Raw genomic sequence first — 6,000 nt, 5'->3', positions numbered from 1 at the left:
GCTGCTGGGGTGTGTTCAGGGTGTTGTGCAGTGCCCAAGCCATGCTAAGAGGGAAGTGGATGGGATAAGGGGGGGCTTTGGTAGGTGCCCCTTGTCCTGGGCCCCAGCAGTGAGCTGGAGCCATCGGCACTGGGGTTCAGCTGCCAGCTGGGTTTGTAAACAGCCAAGCATCAGCTCCTTCCCCGGGGCTGCTGTTGGGTATCCCCTGAGCCATGGACTACAGTGCTCTTTATTCATCCATGACTATTTCTCCTCTGTTAATCTCCCCTGTCCCTCTCTGACACATTCACAACACCCCAAGGCAAGGGGTGCTGCCCTAGACCCACCTCCCTGTACCTCAAGAGGGGCACATACTCATTTGAGTAGTGCCATCTTGATTCTGCAAGACCAGAGGTGGCGACTGGGTCATCTTCATGCCTTCCAGCTCACTCACCACAGACCTTTAGAGCCCAGGGAATGTGTGATTGCTGTGGAGTGGTCCCAGGGCAAGCTGTGGTTGCTGCCAGCACCCTGTGCAGCCCAGCTCCTGCCTCTTTTCCCTATGTTCTCACCATGTGCCTGCAGGTGAGCATCATGGACTTGTGCTGTCCCCCACGGGCTGGACCAGGGGCATTTACTCCAGGGCTTTTTCTTGGCACAGCATCTCCTCGTTGGAATTTCTTGGACTGCCCAAGGGCTGTGCCCTAGCTCAGCAGCCCCACACACAGCAATAAAGCATCCATGCTTCTTCCTGCTATGCTTTCCTGCGCCTGTGGGCTGTATGCAGATCCTTTGCTGAAAGGTGGTGGGTTCACAGCTGTCTTAAGATGCATGGAAGAAAAAAGGATGTTTTTTTTTTAACTTGCTTCCTGGCTGCTTCTTTTCCTGAACTTAAGCTTCTCCCCTGCCAGGATTACCTGGAAGTTTTAAACCCTTTCCAAAGAACCGGTACAGTTCGCAGATGATGATTCCAGCATGGGGCCCCAGGTGCTGGACGGTAACACCATGGAAGCTGGGCATACAGCTGTATTTCAGAGCTGTAGCATGGTCTGTACAGTGTGGTCTGTGGTACCCTGCTCTTATTTTCTCAAGGTGTATAGGAGTTGCTGTGAACCCCAGATCTCTCAAAGCGTTCTGTTTGTCCACCAGCTCCCTGTGCGCTGCAGGCGCTCGCAGCTCCTCACGTAGCTGGGTAAGAACAGTGGGTCCCTGGGTCACCGCACTGCTGATTCCTAGAGCTGCTGCCAGTGCTTCACTGTCCTCCAGCGGCTGGAAGGGGAATAATTGGTTTGAGCTTTGCTTGGGAGAAATCTCTGGACACAGGACTGTCCATCTGGGGCCAGCCCAGCATCCGAGCTGATGCACTCAGTATTTGCCTTGCTCTTCCCTTCCCAAGGCTGGTGCTTGCTCACGCCAGGTCTGAAGATGCTGTGGCTGGGCAGGGATGGGATGGTGGCCCAGGGCCATGGCTCCTGTGTGTGATCCCACTGTCATGGCTCGGCCCTGGTCTGATGCACTGGTTCAGGGAGGTGTGTCACCCTCTGCTCCATTGGTGCCAAGGCACCAGTAAGGGAAGGATTGCTCCAGCATAGCTCTTGGGCTGTCCCCATGCTGACAGCAGGGTCACCAAGCAAGTCCCCTTTTGTGGCCAGAAGTCATGGAGGGAGATGTCCCCCAAACCTCCCTGTTTATGGGGGCAGGAGCCTTTATCCATGTGGTGAATTTCCCATTGAACCCTTCCCAGGGTTCTGGGCAGGAGCTGCTTGCTCAGGGCAGGAAGCAAAGGCCGTGAGCATCATGTCCCTGCTCAGGGCAGGTGACTCCAGCTCCATCTTTTCTGTAGCTCCACACTATCATTCATTAAGGTGCATATTTACAATCAAGTGCCCAAGCCCTGGTATCTCACAGAGATAACGCCGTAGCACATGCCTTTGTTTGCAGACATTGCTGTTAATTGTACAGCAAGGATTAATAAAACATGAAGTTGAAAGATGCCTAAATCACAGGGGGGGAGCTGGTAATCTCTGCCAACAATAATATTTGCACTTTATTTTCATCCCAGCATCCAGCCAAGAGTGGAGCCTGGGCTGCAGAGCAGGACCACTGCATGTGAATGGATGGGGTGAGGATGGAGCAGGGATCCTGACCCGCTGCTTGGGCTCGGAAGAGGTGATGGGTGGGATGTCCATCCTCATCTGTGTTAGGGACCTTATTCCCTGGGATGTTGTGTTTGTGCCTGGAGCTGGATGGGTGCTTCAGGGGTGGGTTTAATCCAGGGATGAGGGAGGGATGAGCCATGCAGTGCACGGGGACACACACAGAGGTGACATCTCTGGGGGGATGTGGCTGCCCTGTTCTAACCACCATCCTCCTGCTGGACCTTCCTCTCAAGGGCACATCCCTGTGGGATGTTCCCTGTGGATGGGGTGGATGTACCAGCTCTATGCTTGGTGCTGAGAGACCTGTGAGCCACCAAAGATGCTATTTGGCTTTTATAGGGGCTGCTCATGTCCCCTCCCTCCTGCAGTCCCAGTGCCAAAGAGCTCAGCAGCCCCAGGGCTGGAATCAGGGCTGGGAATGTGCTGCTTCCCCAGCAAGGCTGTTTCCTCCCCATCCCTTTGCTGCCTAACAAGCATCCTTGTCAAAATAGCTAATTTCCTTCCAGAACAAAAAGTCACCTGAATACATTTGGAAGCTGTATTGCACTATCAGGGTAATCAGAATTTAATTTGATGCAGTCAAGGCTCTAAAAAGATGTTATCAAGGGGAACATCAAAGCTGGATTCCTGCGCTTGGAAAGGCAACTGGAATGCTTAGTCCCGAGTTCTCATTTTATCGGAGACTTTCAAAATATCAGTCTAAATAACAAAAAAATGAATATTAAGAGTATTTGCAAATTAATGTCTTTTGTAGCTGAACAAAGGCTCCTTCTTTTGCATGTCTGGGACAGTCTCTTATTAAATCCCACTAATTATACAATTTTGTTGTGTCTCATCATTTCTGCGCTTGCAGGAATTGAAACTGAAGCTCTTTGCCCCCCTTTGTTGCACCACGCTGCTCCGCAGGGGCCTGATCCTGCAAAGTGGGGCTGCTCCCACTCACCACAGGGAGGTCCCATGGGTACAGGGGCAGAGAGAAGGTGGGATGGGGACCTCGGTTGCTCTTTCTCTCCTGGGTCTGTTATGCCCTTGGGGCTTTGCATCGTTCCAGCTCTCGGGATAGCTGAGGAAAAGCTCCAGCTCGTACTAGTGAATGTACTTGTGCGATCATTTCAGGGTTTGCTTCTAAAGTACAACGTCAGAAGGCAGAAAAGTGTCTTAGGCCTTTTGGGCACCAAGAAGGTGGAAAATGTGACCAAAAAGTGACCTTGGAGATGGGGTGCCCCTTCTGGGGGAGGTTTTATTTGACCTGTGGGCCATGGCTGCATAACCTTGACCATATTCCCTTCAAACACCATGATTTCCACGCCAGGCTCCGTCTGTTTTGCCACCCAGCATGTGACAGACCGGCTGGGGCCATGGTGATGCACAGCATCCCCTGCCCATTGACCCGGTATCTTCCCTTAGCTCCTATTTCTGCAGAGCCCAATCCCAAACACTGTCATCCCCGCACATGTGGGACAGACCTGTCCCCTGGTTTAGCCCTTGGAAACGTGGCAGGGGAGCTTTGGGGGAGAAGGAGGTTCAACCAACTTCGTTAGGGAAATAGCGTGGATCTTGTGTTCAAACCTTTGAAGTGTTAATTAAAAAGAATTATGCAAAGGAGCGAGGGTTTGAAACATTCATTTGAATCTCAATAAGGCATCTGTATTAAAAATAGCAACTAAAGATACAGCAGTTTTGGAGCAAAACGGTCCCGGTATCCCTGGTGCTGTTGGGCAGCAGGTTTCTGCCCGCTCCCTGCCCCAGATGGGCACAGCAAGAGCCTGGGAAAACGCTTCTTGTCTAATGTTTAAAGACCTTCAAAGCATCTGGTTTAAGACAAGACCCAGTGGTGCTTTGCAGTAGCGCATGGGGAGGGAGAGAGGGCTGCATGGGCTGGGGAGGCGGCTGCAAGGCTGGCACTACCCCAGGGGCATCCAACATGGGGCACAAGGCACCCCGCAGCCCTCAAACCACCCTTTAGCACAGCCCTTGCCAGGGGAAACCGAGGGGCTGCACGGCTGCAGCACAGCCCCTTCATTAAAACCCCCAGCATGTCCTGGCCCTCGCTCATTCCAATGAAAAGCATCCAGGGTATTAATTACCAGATCGGTGGATAACGCCGTTAAGTTTACTTTTGTGCTGCACAGACCCAGCGGGAATGTCAATGCCTCCTGCCCTTGGTGTGGTGCTGCAAGGGCACCTCGGTGGGTAGCACCACAGGGACACCAAGACCCCCTGTCTGCAGAGAACTGGTGTTCTTGGCTCATTCCCAGTATGGATGTGAGGGGATGGGTCCTGCGGTGGGGATGGGTTTGCTGGGCAGTGAGCTGGGGGGCCTAAAGCAGCTTGGGCAGGGGATGGGGGTGAGGAGCTCTGCCAGGGGGACAGCCCATGGGAAAGGTGCTCATGGGCAAAGCTGGATGCTCCCTGTGAAATTGAGCATTGATTTCAGTGCTGGGGCTGTCACCTCAACTGCAGGTTTGGTTAAACACGGGTGAGCATCAGCCTGACCTTGGGCAGGGCTCAGGGGCAGTGGTCCCTTGTCCCCTGCTGGCTGGAGGAGGTGATGCTTTCAGCCAAAACTGCCTCAGGGATAACCCCGGTGCCTGTCTTCCTGTGCTAGGGAGTGGGATATTCATGAATGGAGCTTCCACATTCCCATTGGGATGCCTGAAGTCCGCAGAAAGGACACTAGGACCAAGGGTTGGGCTTTTGGACCTCTCTAGGGATGCTGCTGGTACCTGTTGCATCCTTCCTGCCCACACGGGTGCCTGAAGGATTCCCCATCCCTTGCAGTGATGACCCAAAACCAACCCTGGAGATGATGAGTGCTTAGGAAAGGGGCTTTCCTCCTACCAGATGACATGGAGCTGGGAAGGATGGGAAGGTCAGAAAGGGGAAATCTCCCCACTCTGCTCCCCACTCTGCTGTCTGGAGGCTCCGGTTTGGGAGCGCCTCACCTGGCTCCCATCAGCATGGAAATCACTCAAGATTCACATGCAAGACAGCTGGAAAAGCATCTTATCTGTTGCACTGGAGCAAACTGCTTTTGCAGTGCAGCATTGCAAGGATGGCACAACTGCAAGCAGGTGGCACAAAACTAGATGTGTTCCATGCAGATAGGCAGAGTAAATACTTCCTGTAAGCCAGTGCTGTGCCCTGGCAGGGAATGGAGACAGAGGTGAGGGGTTTTGATCTTTCTACAAATATGTTTGGGACCAATAGATACCAGCCTGGGTTTTGCAGAGGATCCTTTATAGTTTCACTCAATAGCATGTATCTTGCAAGAGAATTAATAGTACCTTGGGCTGCCTCTGTGCATGGCTCTCCCCATACTAGCTGGTTTGGGGACAGGATGGATTCTTCCCTGTGAGGGTGCTGAGGCGCTGGCACAGGGTGCCCAGAGAAGCTGTGGCTGCCCCATCCCTGGCAGTGTTCAAGGCCAGGTTGGACACAGGGGCTTGGAGCAAGCTGCTCTAGTGGAAGGTGTCCCTGCCCGTGGCAGGGGTTGGAGCTGGAGGAGCTTTAAGGTCCCTTCCAACACAAACCACTCTGAATACAGCTCCAAGCACATCCGTGCACACAACGTACTGTTCTTATGAGTGTAAGCAATGGTGCCTCCCACCCAGGGCCGGAGACCCCAGGACTTGCTCCTCTGGCCTTTTCCTTGTGTGCCTTTTGTGTCTCTCAGCCCTGCTCCAGGTGATGCCAGCTCCCTGCATCCAGCCACGAGGTGCCGGTTGCGGGGGGGCTGCCAGAAACATCCCACGCTTTGATCCATAATTTAAAACCATTTTGTTTTGCCTTGCTTGTTTTAACCCGCGATTTGCTGCGGCAGAGGAACACAAACCCCCTTCAGGACAGAAGAAACCACCTC

The sequence above is a fragment of the Pezoporus wallicus genome, unplaced genomic scaffold, assembly GCF_028554395.1.
Source record: "Pezoporus wallicus isolate ANWC-B61680 ecotype Strahan unplaced genomic scaffold, APGP_CSIRO_Pwel_v1 contig_8705, whole genome shotgun sequence".
NCBI classification, from domain to species: Eukaryota; Metazoa; Chordata; class Aves; order Psittaciformes; family Psittacidae; genus Pezoporus; species Pezoporus wallicus.
Note: the sequence above shows the minus strand (reverse complement) of the source record.